Here is an 18,398-nt window from a genome sequence, read left to right on the forward strand (position 1 = left end):
ATAGTATGTGGAGAGGCGAAAGAAAATATGTAGAAAGGCACTGAATAGTCAAGGTTGATTATCACTAGGGCCTCAACCAAAGCTTCTTTGATTCTAGTGAAAGAATCACAAGGGGCAAAGCTCCACTTGACTTCATTCTCCTTCTTGAGCATGTATGTAATACCTTTGACTATCTCAGCATAGTTGGGTATGAATCGCCTTAAGAAATTTATCCTCCCCAAAAAGGCTTGGACTTCTTTCTTATTTATGGGCAAGGGAATATGGCTGATGGCTTTGACTCATTCATGATCAATATTTACTCCTTCTTATGCTATTATGTGTCCAAGCAGCTTCCCCTCACTTAGGGTGAACTGATATTTCTTAGGATTCAGAGAGAGACCATACCTTCTGCACTTCTTGAAGGTGAGATTTAAATGGAGGATATGCTCTTCATCAGTCTTAGAAAATATTGTGATGTCGTCTAAGTAGACTACCATGAATTTATCTTTCTCACCTACGAAAGTTATGTCCATAGCTCTTTGAAATGTGTCCCCTTCATTTATCAACCTGAATGGCATGCAAGCGTACATGAATGTTCCCCATGGGGTGGTGAAAGCAGTCTTTTTCTGGTCCTCAGGGTGGAATGAAACTTGGTTATATCCAGAGAATATGTCCATCATGGACATTTTGGCTACACCCACTACCTTCTACAATATATTATCCATATTGGGCAGAGGGTAGTTATCTTTTAGAGACGCCCTGTTTAGATTCTGAAAGTCCACACATCGCCTTATCTCTCCGTTCTTTTTCCAAACAGGGACCAAATTGGCTACCCACTCAGAGTATCTTAAAGGTACTATGATCTTGTCCTGCAGCAACTTCCTTACCTCCTTTTCAATGGAGGGGAGTAAGAGTGGATTTATCTGTCTGAGTTCCTTTTTGCATGGATTTATCCCACTCTTCAATGGAACCTTATGTTGAATGATATTAGTATCAAATGATTTCAAATCATCATAAGACCAAGAAAATACATATTTGTAAGTTTTGAATAGATATAAATACATTTGTTTGTATTGAAAGGGTATTTCTTTGGACAGCCTGATCGTCTGGGGTTCCTCCTCTGATCTGATGTTGCAGTCTTCTACTTACTCGTCCTTCTCGGGGCCATTTGTTTGGAGGCTATGTCATCCTTATTAAAAATCCTTTCCAGTGGAACAAGTCCATGAGGGGGTGTTCCCTTTTAGTTGCAAATTTTTTTGCCCAGCCACGGTGTCTTTCCACGAAGTGATTTCTTGTTCTGCTTCTTCTTCTTCTTGATCAATGGTGGAGTGGGAAAACTCCCCAACAACTTCTATGAATATTTTCACCTGCTCGTCATCTTCAAACACTTGCCATTTTTTGACATTATCAGGTATTGGAGGCATGTGTCTGACTTCTATCCAATATCTGAGTGGATTCTATGGGGGGCTGAAAGTGCTTGCAGCTACCACAAGAGAATCAACCATCTTGTTTTCTTCCCTGGGTAGAAAATGGATGTTAAAAGCTAGGAAGAAATTATCGATTAAGTCCCACACTTCATTTTGGTACGTCCCCAGCTTGGGGTGTTTGGCTTGGCATTGATTTATGAATTTCCTTATGACCAGTTTAGAATCTCCATAGACTGTTAGGCATTTGATATTCATATTTTTTTCCATTTGTAATCCAAGGAGCAGTGCCTCATACTCCGCCATATTGTTAGTCGCCTCAAACTCCAGTTTGAAAGAGAGGGGTATCAGACTACCCTTCGGAGACACCAACAATATTCCAACTCCATTCCCATCTTTTGAGTTTTCTCCATTGAAGTATAATTTCCATATGTTATTTTCATTTGCTCACAAGAGCTCCAATTGCCCTATTAGGTGTACTGATGTTTCCTCTCAGAAGGCTTCAATCCTCTTCTAGGAACAGACAGGAGATTTTGATCCTTCCCATGCACTGGCAGTTTTCTAAGCCCTTAGCTGGGGTCACGGTTTTCGTAAACCTGGATTCTCTGTACAGCCTCCTTTACTCACCTCCAAAAGTGGGAATGGTGGCATAATTCAGATCTAGATTGATAGAGCCACCCACCTTGGAACCCAAATATCTGGATAAGAGCATTCCAAAACGAGGAGGTATATCAACCACCAGTATATCCATTACCACACTTTTCACTGTGATCTAAGTGAGTTTTACCACCAAATCCTAAGTTTGTCATGCCTAAGCATTTGACTATCTTAGAGTCAAAGGAGTACATGTCCTTGTATGGTCTGGTGTCTCTAAACCCAGTTGTTATGTTACTAATAATGGCATGAGGTTGTGTGAGGCCATGCAATCCAGCATGCGATTATGCAACAAAAGGTCATGGATCACCAAAGTCACATATAAAGGCACAGTAGAAGGGTCCAAATCTTCCACATGCGGCCCAAAAACAACCATGAGCCTCTCCTCTTGGAGGTTCAGATTATCCTAGGTTGGTGTTGAGGTGAGTAGATGCATGAATTGAGAGACTTGGGCTTTGTAATTAGGCTACTTTAGAAGCTCAGTTAGAGGAATAGGAATTTTTACCTTTTCCATCTCCTTATGGAGATTGAATGTGGGTTGGGCCTCTTCTATATCTCTTGGATCTGTTCTTTCTCCCTTCTAGCTGGCAATTTTAAGCAGATCAGGTGCCTCTTTTTCTGTGTGTCCCTTAGGACCATTGCTTTCCTTATTTGTAGAGACTCCTGCCTTGGGTGGGTCATGATGGAGCTTACCTTTCCCTTTGTCTAGTGCGGGAGGAGCAACTTGGGGAGCACTTCCTTCTTGTTTCTCTAGTTTCCATGACCTCTTCTTTGAAGATCTTAGAATACACTTACATTGGGGTTGTGTTTGCATGAACTCTACAAAATGTTTGCAATAATAATCCATATCTTCCTCATCTGCTACTGCTTCTCTATGATGAATGGCATCCTAGTGAGTCATATTATCATGTTCTTCCTTGGTAAAAGTAGAATATATATTTCCTTGCATCTCCTATGTATCTGACGATCGTTCATTGAGACCATATTCCAAGTATAAGGGATGAGGGATCTGGTCAATTTGTTCCTTTCTTTCCCTTGGAGGCCTTCTATATTGTGGGTTATAACCCCGGTTGTTGACTTGAGCATTTGATCTAGAGAGGTTCTTGTTCTCAATTTCAAGCTTTCCAACCTTTTTTGATAAACTCTTGATGAGTTTGTCTAGATCGTCGCACTTCAGGTTTGATGATTCTCTATCTTGACCAGAGGAGGATGCCTCTTCTTTCCCTCTTTTGGGTTCAGTAGGTTCTTGCTTTACCCTTGACTTCCCTGTTGAGGCCAGATTTTCTTCTACTTCGAGAGCATCGATCTGAAGTTGGTCTAGAGTGAGAGACTTCCTTTCTCTCAGGGTAAAACCAACGTTGGACTCAAAGGCTCCAAAGAAAACCACACGAGTTGTAGTTGGAGGAGGTTTTATGTTAGTTGGAAGGTTATTGTACTTCTTATTGAATCTTTTGATAAATTTTGAAGTATCATCCTTCGGTATTTTTATTATGCCATTAAACTCAGGGAGGAGGTACTCATGGTTCCTCTTTTCTCTCCATTTTTGGGTGAAAGCACTTTCCAGCTCCTCCCATGTAGTGATGGAGGCATTTGGTAGGCCTTTGAACCACTTTTTGGCTTCTCCATCAAGACTTTGTAAAAAAAGTCTCATGACCACATCCAATTGTTCCACATTCAAGTTCTCAAAAAATCCATAGAAGGTTTCTATGTGTATCTATGTTGTGTTGTCATCTTCCCCATTGAATCGAGGCAGAAGATTAAGGTAATATTGTTGTATGAAACTTAAGGGCTAAGGTAGATCAAGAGGTGCATACTTATGTAGAAAAAATCCTGGAAGAGCCATCTGGATTAGTGGAGGGGGATTCAAATTTTCTTGAGGAACTGGGGTCAAGACCACACTGTTTGGAGGGGAAAGAGGGTATGTCAAGGCCTCAGGAGTAAGTCCTGAATAATGAGCATTAACAGGCTGAGAATTGGATGAGGGAACTTCAAAGGCTGGTGATATTTTCTTGGAAATTAATTTTTTAGGGTCAGATACAAATGGGGCTTTCTGCTGGGATGTGTCTATGTGAGTATGAGGCATGTTAAAAGCCAAGGTTATGAATGATAATGAGGGGGGTGTGGAGTATCCAAGGTCATATGAATGCAATCAGAACAGACTTCGCTCAACTACACGAAGGGTTGTCAATTTGTCAGAAATCGCCCCATAAGGCCCCTGAAAACACTGAAACTGAGTGACATGTTTCACCCGTACTGCCACATCATTACCATACTTCCACGTCATTGAGGATGTCAGCTTCCATGTTAGATCTGAGGACCAATCATATGCTGCCACGTGACCCCCAGGAAGAGAGAGAAAATGGCCTACACAGCCCTAATTTTGCATAGGTTTCCTTTGTAAAATTATCTCGGCCTCCCCCAACGATTTTACACAATATCACAGAATCGCACCCTGTAAGGTTTTGGAGTGGTAGCCCCTCTGTTTATATTTCCCTCCTTCTTTTCCTCCTCTCCACCACTACTCCAACTTTAGTTTTAAAGTTGTCTCAATGTTGTGTGTTGGCCACTGGGAGAAGACATTTCTCTTTTAAGAATGTCTCGATATACCCCCTCATTTGAATTCTTGTACTGGCTTGATTCCACCTTAATGAAGGCTTATTGAACCAAGCCCCTCCTATTACCTTTTTACGTGACAATCGTAGGGAAAATTTTAAGAACCACCCTAAATTTACATGTATAATAAATGGGTGAATCCCCGTGATACATAGGAAAAATGGGAGGCGATTTTATCAATAATATAATATGTATATATATTTTTTTGGAAAATCTCTAACTAGATTATATTATCTTGTAAAGTCATGGTGAATCTTTCACTAGATTATAAAATCTTGTAAGATCTTGGAAATCTTTCACTGAATAATAAAACATTGTGAAGTCTTGGAGAATGTTTTGTTAAAGTATGAAACCATATATGATAATAGGAAAACATATTCATTAAACTGTAATATACTAGCATACATGTTTGGCAAAAAGAAACATAATTTTCTCTTCCTACAAACAATGTTGCAAGTTTCAGTGGTCATGTTTGTCAAGGGTCTTACTGTACACTCTTTCATATCCTTCTATTACTTTTAATAATATTGCACAACAAAGTTCTTGTAGGTGTTGATCTTGACCACCAATTCTATCAAGGTAGGAGAGATTAATATTTTCTCTACCACTTTTGTCAAGATATGAGAGATTAATGTTTGTACAAATTTTGTTTTACTTTTCTCCCAACTTTTGTTTCTTTGAGTGTTTCCATCACTACCTTGTTGATTCCATATCAAACCAGTTTCTCAAATGCCAGCCTAACTGTGACAAAGGACTTTCTTTCTTCTACAAATTTGCAGCCTCATTGTAAGGAGAAGTTGTTATATTTACAAGGGAAATTTGTAAACACTTTCATTCGCTCTCCGAGTAGTTTTTAAGCCATCGACCTTCAGGTAGTTCATCCTTCCATATGATATTTGGTCATTACAATGCGTTCTTCAAGAAATATATAAGTTATGAAAGTCATTCTACCATGTCATGAAGTGTTGAATCGAGGAAATCCCATACCCATGAACCTTACATGTGGCCTTACGATGCAATATTTTGTTTTGAGTCATTGTGTTAAACTCCCTCCCATTCAAGCAGGCTTTATGCAAGTAGGAAAATGAAAGAGGGCCCCCTTACTTACCGACCTTCCTTTCTCTTACCTAAATAGTTGTATCTTACCCAACGAACAAATGGTTCCTACCTTGAATTATGGAGTTTAATAGATCAACAATAAAATATTTATGTAACTCTGGTCCCCACCACCTGAACACCTTATGGCCCAGCACGTATGAAGGCATGTTAAAGATTTCTTCATTAGTATTCCTAACGATCATTTTAATTCATATTCATCATGGCTTCCGCTAACCACTCATGTAAGGTCACTTGGCTTGGAAATTAAAATTGCTCATTAATGTTTCCCATCACTCGACCACCTTCAATCATATTTATTTCAACAATTTCATTTTAATTAGCAGTTGTAAAATTTGTATGTGGTTTTTGTCATCAACAACTACTGTTTTTTCTTGAATTGCTCCATGATATTCTTAAGTAGAATTTCCATGTTCATCATCATCACCTAATAGATGATAATATCCTTGAGGTAGACTCAACATGTTTATAACAACTTTTGCATATTTATCTTCAGGTATTTCAAAAACTTGGCTACAAGCCTCATCATTGGTAAGAGAATCATAATTGACTAGCCAAATTCCATTGCACCTACATTCCACATTAATATTAGAGGGTGTCAAGGTCCTTTCAATAGATATGCTAGCAATTTCAATTGTTTCAAACCTTTTTACCTCTCTCCATGGGTTCTTTGCCATCCAATTTATTCTCTCAAACCTTAAATAATTCTTAAAAGGCCCAAACACACTTCTAGGGGTTGCAACTTATGAGTAATGTCTAAGTAGTGCCAACACTATGTATGCCTATCGTGTTTGCCTTTGTGGTTTGTAAAACTATGTTGTTGTGATGGCCATAAAAAATTAACAAGTATATGTTTGTAAGATAGACGCCTCTAGGTAAAAAGTGACAAAATGGTATAGCCAAATCATAAACAATTATTTAGTCATCTATGCATTACGATGTGCAACCACGGATATTCCTTGCTCACAATTCTTGAAATGGTTCTTCATATTTTTATTTCCCTAAAACAAATATAGCCTAGACATTGATAAACCAATTGTAATTGCACAAAAAAATATAGTTATCCACGTTGTTGTTAGGAAACACTTTGGCACATTTTCACTCATTCACTTGGCATTTATCCACATGCCACAATTCCTTCCAACTTGGAAAAGAAACTTGTCACAATTGCATATATATATATTGTAAACTGTATGAATGATCTCCATATGCCTTGGATAGATTGTAATAGAACTTGGTCAAAATTGTAGGGTGTAAATCCATAGCTTTGTCTCTATTTAGGATTTCAATTGTTCATAATGCCAGCTCTTGATATATTTTCTTAACTCCTGCACACCCTGATTTCCCCAAAATCCATCTTTGAATGGACTCAAAGTGGAGCAACATTAGCCTTAAGTTGTATCAACTCTAGGTCATGGCCAATTTCAAGTATCTCCTTACACCAATCAACTATTTCCTCCTTTTGTTCAATTAACATTGTAATAACCCTTTCTTCTTCTTCTGTGCATGAGGTATTTAGCCAATAATGTATTTATGTTTGTGAGTTCCATATTTTCTCACTACAACTCTTATTAAGCATCCATTGAAGTCAACATCATCAATTTCCTTTAGCATATCCTCTTTAGTTCAGCCTCTGTTAACACTAATATTCTTGGTTAAACTTGCACCTTGCACTATAATTCATGCAAAAGCACCACCTTCAACATCTACATCATATGATCTTTAGCTTTTATATCATTATGCTCTTCAAAACCTACCGGATTTAACTCCTCATTTGAGGAAGAGTTTTGTAGATGATCAACCCTTGTCACTTGCATTCTTACCCTCACAAGAGCAACACTATTTCCTCGTGCATGACAGAAAAACATTAAACAAACAAATATTGTAGAATAATAGAGGTTGATGCAGTGCATAGAAACAAGGAAACGAAAAACTTTAAGGTAAACATAGGTGACAAGAAACAAAAATTTAAAAGGAGAGAGTTTATGAAATAGTGTTGATCCCTAACTAAAGATTCGTGGTGAGAGAAATGTTTGCAGTGACCTATAGAGCAGTATTGTAAACTGAGTTGAAGAAATGGTGCTTCCATTAATGATGGTTTAGATTTATAATGCTCCATTGGAAATCTTGATTGATGAGTCCCAAGAATAAATATACATTGTATGAAATTCTAACAGTGATCTAGAGAGTAGTATTGTAAACTGAGTTTCTGCAATGGTGCTTCCATGAATTATAGATTAAATGTATAACATTCCATTGGAAAGTTGAGTGGTGAATGGTCATCGACATGGATTGCATATGAAAAATGATGATATCTTTGTCTAGGATTGATTTGATTATGATCTAGGGGCTCTTAGTTTCTCCTAGACAATGTTGGTGCTTCTAAAATGTTTAATGGCCTTGGCAAATTGATATGATTAATGGTCATTTTGAACAGAGTTGAATAAGTTACTCCTTTGCATTATAGATTGCAAACTTAGGGGTGGGTCATGGAAAGCATTGAATGATAAGCAGTACCTATTCATGTATGATCAAATTCACAAGGGGAAAGAAGCATTGGGCTCTATATGGACTTGAGGTTATACATATTGGAACATCATTTACTGCAGACATTCTCTAGCAATCAACCTCTCTGTTAGATGTGATAGGTAATCTATACATCAAAACTGAACCTTGTTGGACTAAGCATTTGATGGTTATTAATGTCTAAGGATTTGAAGTGTCTTTATGTTAGAGCATTTAAAGATGTGTTTGGACATGATGTTTTGTATGGTAGTGAACTAAGAGTCGATTTCTAGACAATTGTATGCCTAGTGATTTTATGGATTATTTTTAAACTTGTGAGCATTCTTCATTATTTTAATACCACTTTTATAATGTGTTATAGGTGTGTTGTGTTTTGATTTGTTATAGCTTCAGAGGTCAAGTTGTATCTCCACTATTGGTCTAGATTCCACTATTGGCTTCCCTCCCCTAGTTTATCACCTACTCCAGAATCACAAACTCATGAGGCATTGATTAAAATTGAATAGAACTAATGAGAACTTGACAATAATATAAATGGAGTTGCAACAATAAAAAAACATAATTAGTTCATTGTATCAAGACAATACATTAAGCATGCAATAATGCCTGCAAGAACGATCTCCATAACAACAGGAACGACTGGGGATCATGACATCAAATAAGAAAAGATTCAAAGCATTGATCAACAAGAGTTGTTGTTTAAGAATAATGTATTACCCCACAAACAACACCTCATGTTTAATTTCAAATGTATTATTACACCACAAACAACACCTCATGTTTAATTTCAAATGTAATATTACACCACAAACAACACCTCATGTTTAATTTCAAATGTATTACAACGAACAACAGAGGAACTGCCAACACAAAATCCCAAGAATCAAATACATGCATAACCCAGCAAGGACTTCTGTGTTTTGGCAATGGAGTAATGAAAAATAATGTAGATTGAAAAAAAAAACAAAACAAACAAACAAAAACAAAAAAAACAAAAAAGACAAAAACAAAAAACAAAAAACCAAAAATAAAAACAAAAACAAAAATAAAAATAAAAACAAAAATAAAAATAAATAATAAATAATAAATAAGTAAATAAATCAATAAAAATAAATAAATATATAATAATAATAATAATAATAATAATAATAATAAATAAATAAATAAATTTAAAAAATAAAAAATAAAATAAAAATAAATAAATTGGTATCCTTTGATGAATGACATATCACAATAGTTGTGTAGGAATTAAAACAAATCATGCACAATCACCACATTATCAGACATAAATTCCCATTGAAAATCAAAGTAGCTGATCAAAATAAATAACCTCTCAATTTTGCAGTTTGCACCAAAAAAAACAAGCACAAGAATTTGAGATGATGACTAGACACAGGGAAACCATGGCTGCTATGCAATAATCGAGTAGCCTAAATAATGTTACCTTATTCAACCAATAATACTCAAAACGCAAAAGTATATTCTACCATTTCTGAAAGAGTCGAGTTGGAATGTACATGTAGATGAATGTTTCTCAGTAAAATACCATTACTATTTGATAAACCACCACGGTTGTAGATGTCTTTCAATCCTGATCTTCGACACTTAACCTAATGAAAACCTGAGCTAATTAAATCATATTACTTTATGCCATCCATGACACAACAACAAAAGTTTTATATTCTGCCATTTTCGAGAGAAGCCAGCTAAGATGTATATGCAGATGAAAAATTTGCATTAAGAAAGAAATTATTACTAATTCAGAACATGCCAAGTTTTTACCTGTAACCTGACACTCAATCATGATGTTCAGAACCTGAGTTAATGGAAACATCCCAATACACCATGCCCACCATTCACAAAAGCTTTTACATCCTACTAATTGAAGGAGAGATTAGTTGGAATATATGTATATGCAAATGAAATTTCACCAAGGTATAGAAGCAATTACTCATATGTTTCACAATCCCAGTTTGGAAAACTCCCATTATTATTTTCATCACTTCCAACTGAAAACAATCTCTAGCAATGTGAGACTGCACTCACTATAATTTGTGCTACTTTGAACATCTAGTTGGTTGAAAGGCCTTGCATTTGGTGGTCACACAAAAATTTGAGCATTCAAGAGTCAAATATTTTGAAACAAAACTTAACCCATGTTCATCATTTAGATACTATGATTCCATTGAATAATACCCTCTCCTGTTAAGACAATTAAGACCAGAAGACTATTAAATCAAAAGCTAAACAATGTTGTCAACAGGGTCTTACCTAGTTAGTGAAAGAGGGGTGTTGTTATCACGCCCACTAGGGTTCAACTCCCCCAAGTGACATGTTCACCTCTCGTGGACTGGCATACCTCCACAAGGGGCTACTTATTGTGTATGGGACCAGTTACAAGTCCTATGCAATTTTGGCAAAATAGGTACCACCTAGTCATGATATATTTTATATTCCTCAGGCACATCACATCACGTCTCACAACCTTAATCCAACAATCCTTGCACTTTTTTCTTCACCCCATAAAACTCCATAACAAATTATATATACACTTGTTTGGAATAAGTGAATCCAATAGTAATTGGATCAAATACTCCACTTATTTTTTTGTGTTTTTGGCTCTCAAATTTGTCTCTATATACTTTGCATTCCTCTGTCCTATAGACTAAATGAGAGCTTGATTCTATAGACTCAATAAACTCAGGATGTAGCTTCCTAATAGTGTAAGTCCCAATCGATCTAATATACTGACTAATACTAATATAATTCAAAACAGTAAGAGTAGTCAACCAGTCAAATGAAACACAGACAGGGTGTGTAAAGTGGTAAATTCAGTAATCAAACCCTATGTAAATACCTACTCAAGCTACGTCAATTCTATCTATAAACCATGGATAGGGTGGTAAATTCATTCTATAAAGGGTGTGTACAATAAATGTAACAGTAGCACTTTCTTTCTATTTATTCCTACCTAATTCTTTATGCCTACTATTCTTATTACTTAGTCCTAACCAATAGAAGAGAGTCTAAATAACTGCTTTAGAAAATGAAGGATTGAAAGGGTGTACCATACAAATTATGTAGACTTTTTTTGCCAATATAAAATAGAAAACTCAATACCCATCACACCAAAACAGAATATGTATGCTTATACTGGGAAAGCACATAAATTCAAGAAAAATACAGATCTCAACATGGTTCATTGCTATAATCTACAAATGGGACCAATTCTTGCCAGCCTATGTGAGATGATGAATGTAACAATAAAATCTTAGAAGCCCAATTGATTGCAAATGTGTCATGTATACATGGAATCTGTGCATGTGTAGAAGTATCTTAGTGAACACACTTTATGAAACTGTGTAATTGGCCCAATACCTGGGCCCTTGAGAAGTATGGAATATTGCTTTCCAGGCTATATAAAATATCCATAGTCACACCACATAAATAAGTGCTATAATAGCTTCCATACAAGTTATCAATATTTTTCAACCCAAAATTCTTGTGATGAACAAAAAGAGAGTCGTACATAATTTCCAATAAATAAAATGGCAAACTCAACATCCAACACATCGGAATAGAATCTGTTAATGCCAATGTTGGGAAAGCACATAAATTCAAACAAAATTCAACTTAAAACATTATTCATCACTATAATATACACATGGAACCAAATCTTACCAACCTAGTTATCGTCACTGAAGCCCAACCTAAAAGTTAATAAAGGACACTTCTGATCTTGTGAGCACGTCATATATCTAACTAAGATTTTCAGTGCCAACACCAGACAATGGAAATTGGCTAGCAAATGATTCAACCCACTTTTTGAGATCAAAAATGCTATTTCATAGCTGGAAATTGTCTGACTTAATAAATTCTATAAAATCTTTTAATTTTGTACTTTTCACAGAGCTCTTAGCCTTAATGGCTATCTACAACCCCTCGTGGATAAAATCTGCAACCTTAATAAAGTCATCCTCAAGAAGCCCACGGGTGGTTAATGCAAGAGTCCCTATGTGTATACCACCAGGAACCATAACACTTTTATCACCTGAAAATGTAAGGTATTAAAGTAAGCTATATCATCCCATGGAGAAAGGAAAATCAATGAATCCCTTACATCTAAATATACAAAGAAAAAATTCATGTAACCTGGTACAAAATTCTTGTTCAGTGTGATAGAAGCAACATCCAAAACGTCCTCTACTCTTGCACCATCAATGCCCTATCCAAGCCCATTAATATATACCATGTTACATTCAACCAACTAAATCCAATAGAAATCAATATACAAGTAGGTTGTGTACTCCAGCATATGAATAGAGGATCCTTACCAAGGGCCTCAAATCAACTAGAACTAGGTGATTTTCACTACCACCAGACACCAAATTGTAACCCAAATCCATTAGGCTCTTTGCAAGGGCTCGGAAATTTGCTACAACTTACTAAAACTATTTTACCTTTGATAAGAAACAAAATCCATTCAAAAAATAATTCACATGCATGAATTTTACAGAAGCTTAGACATGTGAGAGTGCTACACCTGTACTTGATAAGCCTTGAGCTCTATAGTTACATCATGTTTTAAACAAGCAACGAACCCTCCTATGGTATGGTTATGTGGTCCTCCCTAGAAAGCCACAAATTATTTCATGTATCTTTTAGAAACGAAATGATACAAAAAATCGATATATCCAATATTATGATATTAGTGAGCAGGAGAACAATATGGATGATGGAGGAAAGGAAGGAGAACTCAGATTGACCTGTAAACCTGGAAAAACTACATTTTTGATGGTTGTCTCTAGGTCAACCCCCAATACTGGTTTCTTCTTGAAGAATACCATGCCTCCCCAAGGACCTCGTAAAGACTAAAAATCACAACCCTCCAATCCAAAAATATTTCAGAATGAAAAATATCATAAATATAAAAATAAAAGTGAAACAATTGACAAACAATTCAAGGAACATAATTAGTTTCATCGAAGCTTTGATCTAGTAGTGATAAGAAACAAAATGAACATAAAAAAAATGAAAATAGGAAACTGAATCAAAGAACATGCAAGAGAAGCAAAAGGAAAATCTACACCTCTTAACTCTATAATCACTCCTCCTATGATGGGAATGGCATATTTGTTTTAGTTATTCATCTTTTCTTGAACATTAATGGGATTATTTTTCTTATACAAGGGGGAAATGGCACAAATATATAGCATTAAGATAGATCCAAAAAAATGTCCATCTAATATACTCATATTTTTAATTGAAAGGGTGAAGTGCGGAGAAAATTAATAGCATCAACTCACCTTGTGCGTTGTAGTTGTTACTACATCACAAAAATCAAATGGAATGACCATTGTAGAAGCAACAATTAGACCATTTATGTGTGCCATGTCCATCATTAAGTATGCCCCAACTATATTGGCAATCTTTCCAAACCACAAACTTTTTAGTACTAAAAATCATAAAAAAATCCAAAATTACATACTATAAGAACATATTAATAAAATATGCTAGAATAAACATTGTTGGAAAGAGAAATTTTTGAAAGGACTGCCATTATAAGATCTAGAAATACCTAGCTTCAATACCTACCTCATGCGAGGGTAATCAATATCTCGGGGATATGCACTAGCACCAACAATGATAAGCTTGATCCTAAAAGGGTGGCATTCTTCTCAAGCATCTCATAGTCAATGAATCCTATAACCCAAGAAAACAAACCTGACCATTAACACTTTGAACACTTCCCCAAAAGATTGGTTCAATATTTGTCAATGATGGAACTGTTTCCCTCCTAATTATTATTAGATTGGAAATGCAAGCTCACCTGTGGACTCATCTAAATGATATGGAATTGATTCAAAGTAAATTGATGTAGCAGATACTCGCTTTTTTGCTATCATGAATCCATGAGACAGATGCCCTCCATGTGGTAAGTCCAAACCCTAAATGTTGCAAAGAAAATTTTCACATGTTACATGCCCAAATAGGAATGATAATCTTATCAAAGGAGGTTCGTAGTTCAGAACCATACACACCATAATGCGATGATGTGGTTGGAGGAGAGTTGTATAAACAACAAAATTAGTTGGGGATCGAGATAATGGTTGAAAATTAACACCCCATGTATTGTTGTCAAGATGGAATGCTTCTAGGGCCCTCTGCTAGCAAAGCCTCTCACTTTGGTCAATGAATTCATTGCCAGCATATTATATGCATGGCATAAATCCCAACCCAACACAGTAGTGAATAAATATAGAAAAGTGTCCAACAATTGTATCCATCATTGTGATAATAGATACTCATGCAACAACTACAGGTCTCTACACTATAACGTTGAACCTAGAAACCATTACACACATGTCAAACATTCAAACTAAAAAGTATAGGTCCAAAATCTAAGAGAAACTGAGTTTAAAAAGAAAAAAATACCAAGTGGCAAGAAGAAACTGATAAGCAGCTCAAGCACAATCACAATCATGATGTTACCATTCTTCACATTCCAATTTATATCTTCAAGCACTTACATCTTACCATGGAGTCCTTCTGAATACCTATTTGTTAGACATGATCCAACAGCTTCCATAACCGCCCAAGGTGTAAAATTTTTAGAAGAAATAAGTTCCAAGCCATTTAATTGTGACTGCTTTTCTTTCTCAATTATTAGATTCATTTCAGGATCGAGCTCACTTAGAAGAGGATCTACAAAGCTTTGCTTTCCCTCTGCACGGAGTAATTTACAAACTAGATAAAGAAATCACAATAAATTTAGTACCCTTGATAACTGAGGCACGGTTTGACAGGAGCATTAATTGTATTATTGAGGTCTACAATTTCTGTTTGCTGGCATCCGAGGGGAATCTAGATCAAGAACAAATTCTTTATCAAGCCATTCACTAACCATTAACTCAACAAAACTATAAATAAAACTGAGGTATTTGACATAGTTCATTAAATGAAGATAAGAAGCTTATTTGCAGCAACTCAATTCACAAATGAATCTTCTAAACACCTCCAAGTTAAACTATATTCAACTATGATCTATGCTTTCTTCACTTGGTCTTCAAATGGAAAGATTATCAAGGATGTCACATAGGCTATCTATACATGTAGCAATTTCAACCAAAAACAAATACATAAATAAATAAATCATAGCGTGAATTGTGAACAACATGCACACCTGGGAAGTTGCAAGGTTGCACCAGCATGAACGCCAAAGGATTTCCCATTGTCAAGATTGTTGTGATACAAAAAGGTTTATATGATGGGCACGACCTCAAAGTTTCAAACCTCCTAATTTTCTGCTTTTATGTTGCCAGGGAACCCCCAAAACTAGTTGTCAAGTTTTGGGCATCAAATTTGCAGTTGGGTTCAAATTATATTGAACAAACAAGCCCATCCCTACTGTTCCACTGTCGATTATGACCTACAATGAATATGTTTGCACCTGAAAGAAGACCTATCCTTTGTGCCCATGTCAAAATGTGAAAAATAATCAAATATTGGGAGACATGTGAATCCAAAACTTGATGTATTGTGGATAATTCTCTGGCAGAGGTAGACATGAAAGACACCAAAAGCAGCACTAGTTCAAATTTTCCTCCTGCACGTGCTGAATTGGGTTTGAATCGCAGATAACACATGCAAGAGCAGCTGACTTGGGTTCAAATCGCAAATAATATATAAAACAAGAATATCACACATATTCATAGATAATATATATAACAATATTATCACCTTGGAAAGCACCAACAAAGAAAGGCCATGGATAAGTTTTATCAACCTCCAGATTGCAATCCACCTTGGAACTTTAACCTTTGGAGTCATTTTTATGCCTTCATAAAGGTATTTTATTTGATGATGTACCTGAAAGGAGGGATCTCCTTGTCTACAAAATTGTTATTCCTTCTTTCCTGTCCAAATGGCTCTAGAGGCAATCAGGAGCAATGATTTATGTTATTTGAGTGCTCTATCATCAAATAGTCCAACAAGGAAGCCTCCTTCCAAGTACCCTATCCTCAAATAAGGGGAGAATAACACCCCATACCTCCTGAGCAAAAATACAAATGAACACCAGCACGTGGTATATTGTTTCCCCTTCACATTTGCATAGAGTATAAATTCCAGGACCCTGCCCTGCCCTGTTTTGTAGAACCTCTCACATCAAAATATTATTTGTTGGGTCCAACCACATAAAAATCATGGATTTCATTGAAGATTTAAATTTCCAAATCTTCCCCACCACCAAGCTACTACTATTGCTTCATCATCAAAGATAGCCTTGTACTGCAAGCTAGTTGTCAACACTCATATGGCAAGATCGTTGGACCATACAACTTTCTTACGTGAAGAAGACATGGAGACAACGCTTTTCTCCTAAATGCAACCAATGTTGAGTTAAAAAAAAAAAAAAAAATTGCTTGATTTTGTGATATACAGAATTTCCTTATGATAGAGTTGTTAAGATGGAATCTTCATCTACAAACATTTACCTATCAGGATGAGAAAATTCAAATCAAATTTCTTTCTTATTCCATAGACTCCAGCTGCCAGATAAAAAAAACACATCAAGTTTGTTTACCCCAACATGCCAACAAGTAGCAAGCCCCAACTATATAATATAAGAAAGTAGTAGGTATCCCAAAGGCCTAAAGGGGATCTAATGGAAAGAAGTGACCGATGTCAGAAGCCTTCCAATCAATATATAAATATATAAATGTATATTTATTATTATTTTAATTGGAAATCTTCAATTAAATAATAAAATTTAATTACGTCTCTCCCAATCTAAATTGCTTATTAGCATAATTCACTACCTTCATGTGTCTTGCGTTTTTTAACAGCGTTGTAACATGTGGATTAATTTCCTTTTTGGTGCACAATCTCCGCCTTTTAGGACAATATGGTACACAACCCGCACACATCATTACGACAAACTAAGAATAACAGAGAAGATGAAAGGTTGTACAAACAAGCATATTTCTCAAACAACTAATCCAACAACAATACCTTAACTTTTTCAGGAAGATATCATATTGAGAACGTTTGAAAAATGGTGGAAAATCTGGGCAGCAATTATCTCTCTTCTACGAGGGTGATGCGGAAAGAGTGATAAGATTTCATTGTTTTGAATTTTTTTTGTTAAATCACAAAAATCAATATTAATGGAGATATTGGTATTTTTTACTAAATTTTGTGAAGTGACTAAATGTAGCTTTAACCATTCACCCTAAGATATTTTTTACAATATAATTTCCTAAGTATATTTAATATCTTCATTATCATAAAAACGAACCTATATCCATCTTAACTCCACATCTACCACTCTTAGAGGGATGAAATCTATTTATCCCTCTCAGCACTTGGTAGATCTGGAATTAAGATGGATCTAAGCTGATAGAATTTCCCCTTTAAATAGTGTATGCTCACATGAATACCATGGTAATACCATGGGTTATTATAAATGTGGAGCTTAAAAACTACTATTAGTAATTTATTAAAATTAATAAAATTAATAATTATTTATTTATTTATTTTTATTATTATTTTTTTTAACCGAGTTAAAACATTTAAGGGACATTAAATTACAAGATCTATTTTTGCTCCTGATCTACCAAGCCCCGAGAGGGATCAAATATTTCTTCGCTCTATGCTAGTTTGCATATCATGATATTTGATCCCTCTCTGTGCTTAGGAGATACAAAGTAAAGATGGATCTATGTTGGTTTAATTTCCCCCTTTAAATAGGCTACATTCCACGTGAATACCATGGGTCAATACCATTTTATTAATATTTCTTCGCTCTATGCTAGTTTGCATATCATGATATTTGATCCCTCTCCGTGGTTAGGAGATCCAAAGTAAAGATGGATCTATGTTGGTTTAATTTCCCCTTTAAATAGGCTACATTCCATGTGAATACCATGGGTCAATACCATTTTATTAATACTAATATTAGGGTTAATAATGTTTTTTTGCAGGGTATTAATAACAATTTGGCTCATGGTATTTGGCCCATAGGCTTTACCTAAATATAACACATTTTTTGAGTGTTTGTAAATATAAAGTGACTTATGGAGTTTT

At 35.6% G+C, this 18,398-nt stretch overlaps 1 pseudogene; it reads right to left on the reverse strand.

The window, feature by feature from the left end:
* Positions 1–12,070: 12,070 nt before the first annotated feature.
* On the reverse strand, positions 12,071–15,714 carry LOC149157806 (serine hydroxymethyltransferase 3, chloroplastic-like; annotated as a pseudogene).
* Positions 15,715–18,398: the final 2,684 nt, after the last annotated feature.

This window comes from Pinus tabuliformis, chromosome 5_2 (assembly GCF_031772625.1).
Source record: "Pinus tabuliformis cultivar Carrire ecotype Pingquan chromosome 5_2, CPIR1, whole genome shotgun sequence".
NCBI lineage: Eukaryota > Viridiplantae > Streptophyta > Pinopsida > Pinales > Pinaceae > Pinus > Pinus tabuliformis.